Source organism: Leptodactylus fuscus, chromosome 6, assembly GCF_031893055.1.
Source record: "Leptodactylus fuscus isolate aLepFus1 chromosome 6, aLepFus1.hap2, whole genome shotgun sequence".
NCBI lineage: Eukaryota > Metazoa > Chordata > Amphibia > Anura > Leptodactylidae > Leptodactylus > Leptodactylus fuscus.
Genome location: NC_134270.1, coordinates 117,341,138 through 117,356,086, shown reverse-complemented (window position 1 = coordinate 117,356,086; position 14,949 = coordinate 117,341,138). Strand labels below are relative to the sequence as shown.

Below are 14,949 nucleotides of genomic sequence, written 5' to 3'. Positions count from 1 at the left end.
CAACCCATACATATAGAAACAATATTAATTCACACGCACAACATTCTCATTGTCAAAGAGAACGGCTGATGCAAATATATAAGGATGTACTACAAAAAGGCCGCTACTCCCGATATTAAAGCAATAAGTAGGAGGATAAGGCTATGCTGACAAATACAGCGACAGCCATGACAAACACAGAAGCTGCCTTTATGGTCTGTTAGAGCGTCTTTTATACATCAGCCGCAGATCAGTCACCCCTTTCAAAAATGGACAGGGGTCAGAGGTCAATAAAATGGCTGCCACCAGGAATATTGTAAATATATTTACTGTACACTGTAGTATAGTAATAGGGGTCATAAAATCCACTACAGATCTATACGAAGAAAAAAAATGATCAATATAAAATCTGTATAGAAAAGAAATAAAAACCAAGACATCCTTCACCTCAATCACCTTGACCCAAGAAATCCCTTCAATTCTAGAGGGATAGCAAAATGGCTGCAGGGCCTTCTGAACAAGCAGGAGTAGATGGCTGTTGATGTAGAAAACTCGTTCTCTCTGAAACCTGGGGTAGACGCGCAGCAATAAGACAAGGGAATTTTCATTTAGGCTGCAATATGACATGTCATTAGATTCCCACATCCCCTTAGTGTGCAATACCAAATATTAGAGGAAATGCATTGCTATAGCAGGCGAGGCCTAAGCAAGCAGCTTATACTACTAACATCATGGTCAAGGTTACCAATACCTTACTTATACAGGTTCGGAGTCACTTGGTTACAGATCAACCAAGTGTAATGACTCCTGTGTGCCGCACCCCAGTGCATTCTGGTCTTCCCAAGTATGGAGTCACTAAGAGGCAGCTCTCACGATGGCCTCCATTAACATTAAGCGTAATGATAGCACTCCGTCCCAATAGTATGGCCACAAAGAGAAGATATCAACAAAATTCTAGATGTAGAAAGGAAGGTTAAGATTGCTGCTCATAAATAAGCTCTCCCTTATCAATAAAGATGCACAAAACCACAACCTGGATATAACTCATGCATGAAATGTCAAGGCATCCATCATCTCACATGTATCTTACCCCCCCCCCCCCCCTTCCCGCTGTCCTAGGGAAATTACTTACATGGACCGAGGCTACAGCAATCCTTGAAAATCCCAAGCTCCAGTATAGCATCACTTGTTCTGTCCTTGCAACAGCACTTTGGAGGCTATGGTGCGGAGAACCATGCACAGTCCTTTTTATATATATGTACATATAGGTTTATTTTGTCACAGGTCCAGCTGTGTCCTGGCTAGCGTTACTGACCTCCCAAGAGGCAATACTGTCTCCAGCAGAGCAGGCACTGATGCTGAATCTACAGACACATCCTTCCCCTCTTTATCTGTTCTCTTCTCCTCCGTGATCTCATAGCTAGCACTCTTCTTCCAGCAAGGCTGCGGAGGGCATCAAAATTTGTCTTACTGTCCCCCAGTCCTCCTTACTCCCCTCCTCCTAGGGCAGCACACAGGAGGGGAGTGGGATGTGGGATGGTGCAGAACAGCACAGAGAGAGATGCAAAAGGCGGCGGAGGGATGCAGTTCGGTCCTGAGCTAATGAATGGTGCAGTGCTCGGGTTGTCATGGAAACGCAAAGAGGAAAAAATCATCGCCATATAAGGAGCGGTGACATGGATTCGGGGAACAAATTAGAATATATAAAATAAAAAGGAAAAAAAAATATAAAGAAAAAGGAAAGCAGCTGATGTACGCTCCAGGAATGTCGGACAGAAATGAGGAGGGACTGACGAGAGAATAGTGCAGCTAAGGGATGCAGCACAAGGTAGAGCGGGCACATCCTGGCATGGCTGTGCGTGCGAGCAAGGCCCTGCTGTGATCAGAAGGGAGAGATAGCACGAAAAGAGGGGGGGGGGGTGTTTCTGCGACAGGTGGCCCACTGACAGGAAGAAGCAGCCTGTCCACGCCACCAGCACAATGGAGATGAAGGAATGTTAACCTATTCCTAACCAAGAGGAAACTAAAGCAGCAACTTCCTTGGCGAAGGGATTAAATCGAATCGCTGCTCTACACATTACATATTCCTTGTGGGCATAGGATAAAGTGACTTGTTACAATATCCATATACCACAAGGGAAATCCAGCCCTTCTATTAGATTAAGCAAACATATCCACATAATCAGATTTCCAGGGAGGAAGAAATGTACTCCATTATGCTAAGATGTAACCTACCATGTGCTGAAGGCTCGAATAAAATCTGCCAATGATGGAAACCCAAGTGATGTCATATGAAGACCCTCCTCATCTATAATAAGATCCTGCAGTGATACATGGCATTCCTAAATACACAGAAATAATGTAACACTAGCTGAAACAGTCAGAGAGCATTGGAAGTGAATTATGTGCCTGGCATAGCGTGCCATAGCTTTCTCCTCTGTCCCCAAAGACATGGCGCATAGTGTCACATAGCCGCTCTAAAGCCAGGGTGTGTGTGGCGTGAACTTGGTTTACTTCCTTTACCGTAAGAGAAAGCGTTCTGACAGATGTACAATCCATTTCAATCAAGTATCTAAGGTACCTTCCCATGTGGCACCAATCTAATATAAAAAGATTGATGCTAAAGTCTAAACATCATAGCAATAAGTAATTTATCCATATGCAGATTATAGAAATGCAAGGTACGGTATTCGTCACCGGCTTCCAAAATTAGCTACTGGGAAGTCACTAAGGTAGGCTTCATTTATCAGTGTCATAGAAAAGGAACTCTGCGGTACAGATGTATAGCTGCTTTTATATTCAGAATATAGGTTCTTGTATATTCAGCCATAATAAAGAAGGCCACGCATCTATGGGATCTACTATGTACTTGCATTAACTTGCATTAAACTGCTAGACACCCACCAGCTACCATCATACAATGGAAGCATCGAACTTGATAAAGTGCCAATGGATGTAAGGTGCACCTGAACTAACGAAAAAATCTGCGAGAAACCTACTTTTTTTTTTTTTTTACCAATCCAGATCTGTTACAGCTCACAATCCAGAGTGAAAATTGATATGTTCTATGTGTAAGCAAAGAGGCATTCAGTGGAAACCTGAATGAATGTTGCTGTGGTTGGGAGGTAGCTTACAGAACGCAGAAACCTTCCTCCTAGACTGTGCACCACTATGAAAACAAAGAAACGTGTGCAATGTACATCAATGGGCTCCTTAGGGAAAAATGGAAAGGAACAGGAAAAAATGGACCCCTGGTTTTCTGCAGGAACACTTGTTTCAGAAGTTTGATATTCCTTCAACCACTTCTGCATTCATACTAGGGTCACAGGAACCCTGTTCTAGTGATCGACGGGGCCCCAATGGTCGGACTCCACCAGACATGTATCACCCATAGGTGATATTTTTTAAAGGGGTCTTGTATGCAGAACACATCTCCACAGAGCTTAAAGATAAGGTCATCTCAATCAATTAGTGTTTTCGGCTTTTGAATTGGTGCCTCTGTTGTGGAGATGTCACTATTTGTGTCAATATGCAAATGAGATCTATGGAGAAATAAGGTTGTTGCCATTGCTTTAAAGAGGTAAGCAGTAACACCCTTATTGCCCCAAAGATCTCATTTGCATATTAATAAAAATGGTGCTGTCTCTGCTATGGTGGCACAGATTCACAACGGGAAAACACTTTGATTCCGGAGACCCCAACCCATCCATCTGCAGGGACATATTGCGTTCTGGTGATAACCGCCCTTTAGAATTTGGTATAACCCTTTAAAGTCCTTTATCCCCTATAACTAAGACACATAATACTAACAGCCTTTTACAAAATATGCAATGATGTATAAAACATGCTCTATACTGAAACTCGTCCTCTCGATAAAGCGCTAACCCTGCCGAATGAAAGCTTAAACTTCTTTACCCATCATATATTCATTACATAACAATTGTATGAAAATGCTCAAAGGAAATTAAATGGAGGCAAAATATAATTGACACACAACAAATGGAGTGCAATGCTTCATGTGTAATAAAGGAAGCCTCACGTAATAAAAAACGCTCTTGCGCCAGTGGTTTATGAAAAGGGTGTGGGTGAGGGGGTGACAGAAGACAAATAATAGAAGAGCCGTAGAGAGAACTGATTAATACCTTGGAGCACACCATTCGTTGCGCGCTCTGACACTCCGCATTTCTCGGAGGTCACAAACCTTCCATGTCTCATTTTGCTGTAACAGTGCACTTAGTAAATTATTCAGCAGGAGTGAGGGAGGCTTCGCCCACTGATGGTAAACCAGTAAACGTGTCTTAATAAAGTGGAGGTCTGCTATACATTGTGATATGACCCCTGTGTTTAGTGAAGTCATTCACACATTGATGCAGTAAGACTGCAGTGGTGGCGCGGTTTACCAGATTCAATTCATTAAAACAATCTACAGGTTGATCTTGTATCGAGCATCTATGGTTAGGGTCTGCTCTTAAAGGGCCGCTAAACCTGGTAGCTTCCAGGAGTGACATGTTATGCAGTGAGCTGGTATAATCATTCACATCATGTATGCCAATATTAGCTCTCATGATGATGATGATATTATTTGGACTTCTAGCCAATAATTCAATGACAGAACACTATGACCAACAATTCCTCAGTCTGCTCTAAGCAATATATTGCATTTTAGACTTGCACGGTCCTTCATGGCTAAGGCAGGCAGGATCTGCCATGTGACCTTGATGGTTACTCATAGTGGCATTTTCCACAGGTCAGAACTTGTGAACATGGCCTCATAATAACATTGGGGACCTTGGGTCTACTGCAAGTCAGCACCTTATGCCTTTGGACACAAATAACTTTGTTAGCCTGGATCATATGTTAGACACAGTGTGGATCATTTAAAGGGACACTAAATGTACCTATTTGTAATGTGTGGCTGAATGTTATCTACAGTTTCCTATTAATGCTGCAATACGAAGGAGACAGACTGTGATGTTCTTCAGTAACATTACTGACAGTTAAGCTGGCTTTGCAGGTACAGATTTATAACCAACCAGGCCACACTTAACATCCAGGCAGAGCTTCATAGAAAACCTTGTTCCCTATAATTGACATGTGTAAGGCAGGGTTTCCATGTAGCACTTGCACCTCTGTTGAGGTGTAGACAGAATCTGACTTAAAGAGGACCTTTCTCCACCTCTCTCAAGCTAGTAATATTAATTAATAGGTGCTGTTCCACTTTCTAAATTCTAGTACAGCTGGAATTTTTCTCTAGCCCTCACTGTTCCCAAACAATCAATTCTGTTAGTTTTGGTGCTCTGTACAGTCAGGAGGGCATTGTCAGGCAGCAGCAGACAGCGGGTGTGATTCTGAGCTCTGACACCGGCTGCCTCTGATCAAATCAAATCAAATAGGCTTTATTGGCACGTCCGAATAGATATTTGGCATTGCCAAAGCTAGTAAAGTGGTGGTGGTGATGGGGGGTTGGAGTCGAGGGAGAGAGTATGGGGGGGGGGGGGGCTAATTTGGGGTATAACAGTCCGTGGAGTCTCGTCTTCCTCTTAGTTGGTGACCGCTATATGGGGAGGTGGGGTGGGTGGTTTAGGGTATAACAGTCCGTGGAGTCTCGTCTTCCTCTTGTTTGGAGCTTCCTCTTGATTGGAGCTCTGAATCACACCCCCTGCCTGACACTGCCCTTCTGACATGACAGAGATTAAATAGCACATCAGGCAGTAAAACCAACTGCACTTGTTTCTCAGGAATGGTGGGTGCTGGTGAAAAAATTCCAAATGCTCTGGAATCAGTGGAGTGGTATCTATTAACAAATTATAAGAACTCAAATTGGAGGTTTGGTTGAAAGGTCATCTTTAAAACTATGCTTGAAAACTCATTGTGATGTATAGAAAAAAAATCCACGCACAAAGTGCCTTGCACTGTGGGTTCTGAACCTGCAATATGTCAATTAATGATCTAAGTTCAGGCACGATTTTCACCCTACAATGTAGGCAGAATTGCAGGTAAAAGCCATGGCGCCAATTTCAGATGTCTTCTGCTGCATCCAGGTCTGCTACAGGACCCCTGCAACGGGCATCCACAGTGGAGCTGTCCTGTGTGTCCCTACGTACGACAGATTTCAATCAGATCAATTTGCCATTTACATGCCCATTTAGGTTGATTCTTGTTTGACTGGACAGAAATTGGTCATAAATCTCTAAAAGCACCCATAGTGCAGAAAAATTCCTGCGCTTGGCACATCATCTCACGAATCTCCAGTTCTTCTTTCTTCCAAGTAAATTTACATACACATATGTGGCGATAAAAGCTGCTCTTTCTATAAGCTGACTGTTTTGTTTTTTTTACAGCCTGTTTTACATTCGATTTTCCTTTAGTAAAGCTCAGTACACTCCACATCACCTTTGATGTGACACATCATCTCCGGCATCATTCCTTTTGTTCTCCTGCCATCTGCCATCAGGGAGCTGTTGAGACGTCCCCATAAACATTAGGGCTGTTCTGCAAAATTGTTGAGCTTTGCTAACTGTCATTTAGTTTGCCTTGGCCAACTTTACCTTTACCGCCCAACCCGTGCTCTCCGTTCACTCAATGACCTAACACTTACATCCTCTATTATCAGAACCTCCCACACCTATATACAAGACCTCTCCTGAGTTGCACCACTTCTCTGGAATGCTCTACCCCCCAGATTAACTTCAAATTTCTACAGCTTCAAGCACAAACTAAAGACTTTTCAGACAGGCATATCACAATTCCTAATGTAAACCCTTCCGTACCGTAATTAGAATCCCTTAAATTAACCCTCCTCTGTCCCCGCTCCCACATTACCCAACATGATATGATGCCATTTCAGGCTAACTTTATATGTCCAGGCACCATCCACATGTTAAAAGGACACGATTGGTGTCTCAAAGTTTTGGTGTTCTCATAAAGTGTGATGGCTCATAAAGTTTTATGTTTATGTAATGACAGTAATCTCGATTACAAAATTGTCTGACCGCTGTATATGGAATGTTGTCTCCAATGCCACCCCTGCTACCTCTCGTATCACCCCTCTACTTCATAGATTGTAAGCTCTTGTGAGCAGGGCCCTCAGTCCCATTGTGTGAAGTGACCATTTCTTTGTAATGGACCTTTTTCTCTGTACTTAAACCTTACAAATTGTATAGTGCTGTGGAACATGTTGGCGCTATATAAATAAAAAAAATTATTATCATCAGCACTACAATTCTTTATCCCCTATATCTCCATGACTAATACCAGTATGGGCCAATACAGAATACCAAAGTAATAAATATCCATATTATAGGGCTGATAAAATGATGTGCTGATATGCTATGATGATGTAGAAAATACTATAAGAGTATTTCCATTGGGTTTTCAGCTGGTGTCAGACCCAGATACAACCACAAGATCATATAACTTCACTATAACCAGACCGGTTTTCCTGATATAGCCAATCCCAAAAAGTTAAAGTAGCTGAAGCAATGCTGCTAAGCAGGGACTAATAGAATGGTCAGTAATGGGTAGTAGATGTGGTCAGGCCCGCCCCAGTCTTATTTATGACAATCCATTATTGAAAGGCCCAATGAGTGAGACAAAGCACATCACAGAGCGCAGTCTGTGACCGCTGGAATTCAGCTTCCCATAGGGACGCCGGCTTAATTAAGAAATCCTAAGCACAAAGAGGCTAAAGTCACTGTATACATCACCGTAATTACATCAAAAGAAATTTACAAGCAGATCTTTTTTAATTACCCTGCAGTTAGTGTAATTAGCGGCACCTAACGGAAGCCTCATGTAATCAATGATAGCAATGGCGATGAGGAGGGGACTGAAAGAGCAGACTATGAGGAGGTAGAACATACTGGGGTTCCCATCTAACCATTACCCAGCATCTTCCTCTCCTGCACAGACTGGACTCCCCTACCTGACCAATGGTGCAGATTTGTCTGAATCATTGCCCACCTTTGTCTGTTAACATATGGAAGCTGAATTCTCTTGCTGTCTCCTCGTCCTTTAGGGTTAGCGGGATATCACTCTGGGTCCATGCAACAAAATAAAACCAAAACAGCTGTCATTATGACAGCCGCTCTATTCCCAATAAGCAGAAGCAGCAACTTATAATGAGAAGAATTACATCCAAGGCTTGGGAAAGAACATGGCTGAAGGAAAGGATGTCGGAAACAAGAATTCTATACAACTATATAACCATCAATGGAATTCTGTTGTAAGATGGTACAGGCTAAGGGTATGTTCACACAGGGAAATAATGGCATGGTCTTAAGGATTCCGCCGGAAAAGCAGCGCCAAATCATAAATTTAACTTGAATTGTTTTCAATGAGACGCAGAGATCAGAGAAGAATATTGAAAAATAAGTGTCCTGCTCAATCTTGCCACAGATTCATTTGGGGCTGATCAAGCCGGGGCTCAAAAAGCCAAAGCTCTGATTTGACTTTAGGGAGCCGTACAGCTGGAAAATGAAGAGTAATCTGAGGTGGAAATCTGCCATAATTTTTTTTTTCTATTTTTTTTTTTTTACATTTTACGCCACCTAAACAGACCCTAAGCCTTTTTTGTTGTCAGCTACAGTAGCCATTGCGTGAGATTTCTGATCAGCCCCATTCATTTTTAGGCAGACAGTTCTTCAGGTTCCCATGTGGACCCGAAGGACAGAAATCGAGCACTAGTGTGAACCTATCCTAAGGTTAAGTAGCCTTCTTTGAAGTTATCAGCTGTGACTAGCTCCTGGGCCAGGCTATTCCACAGAGTCCCAATTCTAGGTAACACAGCCTTGCTAGCTATGGAGACTGAGCTTTTTATTTGCAGATGGGGAGAGTACACCTTGTCTTTTAAAGGGATTTAACATGGAAGATTCTCCATAAATCAACAGCAGAACCCCAGTCACTGGAGAGTTGTAGCCCTTTACCTTCAGGACCCCCATATCCTTATAAAGTGTTAACATGCTGTCTGGGTAAAATTATCAATTTAGTGCAAAATAAGTAATGATGAAGGTTGTGAATGATGAGCGTTGTAGTTCAGCAACACCTGAAACGAAACCCAAATGTAAGACGACATTTAAAAGAACTGTGACTCTGCATTCATCAATGTCGCAGGGACCCCACCTCTTGCTTATAAAACGCTCTCCTCCCTCCACCCACTCCTGTACTATTTTTGCTTCTCTCTCCCCCTCCTCTCTCCCCAAACTGTTCTCTCTTTGAGTTCCTGTGTGAAGATCCACTACAGCCAGGGACATTAATTTGGAGATAAAACAGAATAGTCATTAACCAGATAGAAGAGGAGTATCAAGATCCAGGAGCATAATGTACGGATGACTTATAGAGTCAACCTAACAAACTTGCTATAGTAAAGCATTATTAGGCTATATGCATCATCGTGTTATATGGCACTGCATAAAATAAAAATCTGCGCCTTAGTTTGTGTTTGCAGGTCTTTCGTTTTCTTGGCAACGGATTAAGACAGAGAAGAAAACAAAGGACATTTATATCTCATGTGTTTTATTATTTAACCATTCACATACATCTCAATAAGCTCACCCCCTCTCCTATTATATATATTAAATGTTTGTTGTTGTTGTCACCCACAATATCATTTTCTATTCCCTATAGGTAAGACTATGTTTACACCAGTGTCATAGATTCCAAGATGCTCAATTCCTTTTTAAGCACATGCTGGTGTACCTGGCAGGCCCAATGAACTGATACCTATAGTCACAAGATTGGTTCTAAAAGCTGTATGAGTTTTGCTGTCAAAAATCGAAGAGAGTTTTCTTCCACTGTCCACAAGAAAATGGCGCTTGGGCATGTGCAGTAGCGCTCAGAAGGTAGCGTTACTGCGCATGCCCGACATTTCAATGTACAGGAGCGAGATGAGAGACGCTGGAGGCGGTTACACGGAGAGAGGAGGAGGAGGAATTTTCAGAGCGTAAGCAAAAGAGGAGGCGGTTTGAAGGTATGACGCAGGGGGGTGCACGGAGGCTTAGAGGAACACCCAGGGTGCACGGACAGGCTCATTTACATATCTGTTTAACCGGTATGTGATAAAAGCGGAGGATTAAAAAAAAGAGAGTAGCAGCACCTTCAGGCTATTCAGGCATATGAATATCAAAAAAACAAGTTATTCAAATGTAGAGCCCCTTTAAAAGAATGGACACCTGACGGATCCCAGTAAATGGGTTCTGTATGTGACCACTGTTGTACTGATCCTCCATCGGAAGAGAACAACAGATAGGCCGATGCCAGTGTGAACCTGGCATAATGTGTATGGCCAAGCTAGTTGATTTTCATCTGACCCCCATATCAGGCTGTGTACACAAAAACTGACCCTTTGGACAAAACCACCTCACAAGTTATGTTGTATTTGTGCTTTGCAAAGAGTGGAGAATCTACTTTGTACATACCATAAGAATTGCAAATCTCTGCACATTATTAATTAGCAATATTAATTCCACCGTGAAAATGTCAATGACTAGGCCTATAGAAATTCTCTGTGAGCGGTCGTATAGAAATGTATGGAGATACTAGAGCACTCAGTCAGACACCCACATCAGCAGAAATGTCAGGTTACATAAATGTAAACATGACAGCTCTTTATTCCCAAGCTCCCATGCTAGAATAAAACCTAATAAACATGAAAACAGGCTGGCCCAGCTCAAGCCGCATTCTTCTTAAGTCTCACAACTGATTTGCATGTCTCCGACTTACAGCCCGGAGGGTTTCAAATACAAGGAGATGGTGTTGTGCGGAACAGACACAGTAGAAATTGTTTCCCACAATTCTGATCACCGGAGACATGTCCTGGTTTATGTATGATCTTTGCTATAGAAGAATGGTAAGGGTTGCTGTGTGCCTATGATGCATCTGTATGTCTGGGACCGGAGCAGCAAGAACATCACTACCCCACCACCCCATGCACGTCACTGGGACCCACAGCTATCCACGGAGCAAGAAACGAGCACGTCACTCCTCCTGACTCTGACGCTCTGTTACACGGCAGGTCTTACTAATTCCTCGCACATCTCCACAAACCTGCGCTGTGTGCAAAGCCTGCTACTCAGCAGAGGCCATGGACTGAATACTCAATAAGCCATGCAGGAGGCGGCAGGTTAAGCTTGCTTTAAAGGAATATTGCAGTTTCTTGTCACAAGGGCTATACTGACAATCTACTGCGGCACATAGACAGGTAGCCAACAGACAATAAGCAGGAGAAATAAATGCATTTCACCTGTCACAACTGCATCATTGCCGCAGCAGAAACACATGCAGGTTTTAGAAGCAATTTTTAACTGCACCCAACCGTACCATCTAAACAGATTTACTGACACATAGTGACACCCAAACTTATGTTAGAAAACAAGAGTCCAGTAGCGGTGTATGCCATCTCGCCATTAACATAACCATGGTATAGCCAGCAACATGTCATGTGTATGGCAGTCTATGAGCATGTCCCCATACTACACACTAAGTGCAATGCGACTAATGTGAATCATAACTAGGGACTAAAGACTTTGAGGCAGATAAGGGTAAGTTCACACAGAGATTCTTTGGAAGCGAATATTTTTAAAATACACCTCCAAACTCTCCCATTCACTCTAATAGGAGTCAGGAGCAGATTTTTTTTCTCCACTGAATTTTTCAGCTACAGGAAAAAAAGAAACATTATGGCCTATCTTTAGACAGATTCTGCCATGCAAAGTCCATTGAAATGAATGAGAGGTGGAAAAGAAACGATAGTAAATAAAAAGGAATCTAACAAGATTGTGGTAAGTCAATGAGAGGAGCGTAGATCATTATGGATGGCAATGCCTTTGACCACAGAGTGAACAGAGCCTTACTACAAAAACACTGCAGCAAATTTATTAGAATGTGTAAAGAAAAGCCGTCTCTATCGCCCACAGCAACCAATTTCCTAAATTTGGTACATTTATGGAGCAAAATGTAGCATGTTGTTTTAGACCATTTTTTTCTAAAGGAGTCCATGACCAGGTTTAAGCTGTTTATTGGTGAATTTGGGCCTATGAAAATAATAAATCCAGTATTAAAGCAAACCTGTGATTTCTGTGGCCCTACCTGAGAGTTAATGATGAAATGCTTAAGTTTGAGATGTATATGTGATTTGGAGCAGGATTTCTGAGTAAAAAGTAAAGTAAATCCGGCCAGGACTCCTAAAAAGACAGTGAGACTCCTTATTACCCAGACAGCCTTCTATATATACTTACCAATGTCAATCACTGTGTATGGACTGGGTAAGCTGGACTCTCGCTGTCTCTCCTAGGAGTCCTGTCACTTTACATTTTACTCAAAAACCCTGCCCCAAATCTGAAATTTCACCATGGTGGGACTATTAAAGGATTATCTTATCTTACCTTATATAAACCTTTATATTACAGAGCGCAGCTTCTCCCTTTCTTTATATGTTGTGGTCTCATCTCAGACTTTCGGTATGTATGTGTCTATGGCGGCTCTACCTACACTTCTCCTGCTGCATGGTGATTTCATAGATTTCCTACAGCTCTATAACTGTACACATTTTACATAGTATAGTGCCATAAAGATGAGACTTTTCTATACAGCTTGTTTATGGAATCACTGCTGTGAATCTCCATGCTCCTGTAAGACACGGGTGTCTGTATCACATTAAGAATTTAATGCTGTCTGATAGAAGCACGCGGCACTTACATAACACAGTGCCTTGCTGCAATAGATGCAGGTTGCAGAGTCCGCATCGATCCCTAAAGCAAAATTTATGGCGTAGTGGCCCCTTTGGGAGATGTATAACGCTCAGCTCGCTGTGTGAGTCAGACCTGCAGAGCCTCATTAGACAATCAAACCAGTTAACTCAATAAGTAACTCTTTAAGCCTCTTAAGGTGAATGGAGAATGCTATAGCAGCTGCCGCTTACAGACATGAACGCCGATCAGGGTTAAAGCCATTTTCTGTTTGTGATGAATTAATACAGCAGCAAGGAAAAATGAAGTGTCAAACAGCACCACCTAGGCAATGATCATGTGCAGAACTGCTGTGGGGATGGGGACATCTGGTACACAGCTATAGCACACCTGTCTACAAGCATTGGTAGCAGTCATTTTATTTTACGATAGCCCAAAACAATGCAGCCCTACTTGCTTTTGTGAGTCTGTGTATTGCCACTGGAAACAAGAGGCATATGAAGCTATCTCATGTGGAAGCAAAATAGCTGGGCTACACAATGACTTTAGCCCTAACACTCAGTGCAGTGCATGACTAAAGGTCACCATGTCACCCTGCGACTTCTTCACTAATATAAGAGAATGGAGTTGCATTGCAAGATAGGTGATATTGCCACCATGATTTCTAGTTACAAAAGAATCATTGCAAAAAAAAAAAAAAAAAAGCATGGTTTTATTTGCATATAGAAGTTGAAGTTATACTCTTAGGGTTCACTTACATTGTAGTCGCATCATGACACAATGATCTGTGATCCTGCAACAGGAGTCACAGCCAAAATCGCCATGTAGTCCTAGTCTATAGAAGTGGTTATAAGAATGTGCTCATCTACCAGAAACAGTGCCAGTCTTGTCCATAGGGTGTGTCTACTATCTGTATAACGCTAGGGCTATACAGGGACTTCAATAGATACATGCTGCATGGTCAAACAATGCAGTGTTGCCCCGCCTGTATCACATCTAATGCACGCAAATGCAGTCAAGTAATGTCGATCAAGCTGCTATGACTGTGATACAACAGTTGCAAGACATAAAAACCTGACGGATATCTTGTAACCATTTAAGCAACATGTGAAGGGGACTGGGCTGCAATGTGAGGATTGGAATTCATTTCTAGATTGTTACTAGTTAAACAATATAGTCAACGTATTCAGTCATCAGTAACTGTGCTGTACTCATGTCCTTCCCTGACAGGGTTAATCCAGATGTCTCGCGGGATGTTATATAATAATGACCTGTATGAGGTGCTCGTCCATTATTCATGTACACGGAGAGAAGACGCGTCAACAGCGAGCCTTAATATGGATCACAATGGTCTCTCACACTGCTGAGCAGCATTCAATTATTTAATGCACAACTATATGAGCATTATACATGTATACAAAGAATCAACACACATATAAAACTGGGACAGAAGAGCGTTTGTACATTATGTTATGTTTCTTGCTAATGAATCACAAACCATACAGACCCAAATGAGACAGTCAGAGAAACCCAATGCAGAGCTAGGAGCCTGCGAGTGAATGTACAAGTCACAGGGAGACTTGCTGGCCGACAGTCATAGGCTATAGGGGACCACTGACAGAGAGTATATGTGACTGCAAAGCTATTTCTAGACATCTGCAGCAAAATAGACAATGCTACATATAGGGTGATGTTGCCCAGTCTCCATTATATAGCAAACGAAAGCCACAGTCTTGGACGTGCTGGCAAATAAAACAAGAGTAGACCTTCTGCTTGAAAGTCCTTGAGTTTTGGCAGCATGTCCCAGACCCATCACTTTTGTATACATCTCCTTTCAAGTCCACTTGGCAGCACTCCCTTACCTGAAGATTAAGGGACCACAGCCGTCAAAGGACAATCTGTCATACTACACTATTGCTAGAGATGTGTCTACATCTGCACAACTTAGACAGGTGAGCACCTACTTAGCACAGTCCTAATACCCATTACAGTCTCAACTTTACTACCCTAATGTTCTCCCATAACATTAATATTATATAGATTATTACAATCTGGAAATGCAAAATACCCATAAATGACATTGTAGATAGACTGTACAAAACCTTCTGCACACAATGAGACAGCATTTGTTGTTTCCGTATTTCAGACACAAAACCCAGACTTCCCAAGGTTGTATTGTACAGAACGCAGATCAGCAAAGAAGCTTAGGTGTGAGGAAATATAGATATCACATCATAGCTGTCTGAGAGTTGCTCAACTCAGACACAGAGTAGAAAACAAGAAAAAC

General features: G+C 42.2%; 1 protein-coding gene across 6 annotated transcripts in view; it reads right to left on the bottom strand.

The window, feature by feature from the left end:
* Positions 1-14,949, bottom strand: part of TANC2 (tetratricopeptide repeat, ankyrin repeat and coiled-coil containing 2) — a 329,427-nt gene that overhangs the window by 83,796 nt on the left and 230,682 nt on the right. Inside the window, exon 1 of one of the 6 annotated variants that reach the window (XM_075277131.1) lies at positions 1,112-1,664. The exons of the other annotated variants lie outside the window; for them this stretch is intronic. The gene's annotated coding sequence lies outside the window, so the exon portion shown is untranslated. Of the gene's footprint in view, positions 1-1,111; positions 1,665-14,949 lie in introns of those variants that run through there. 6 annotated transcript variants of the gene reach the window in all.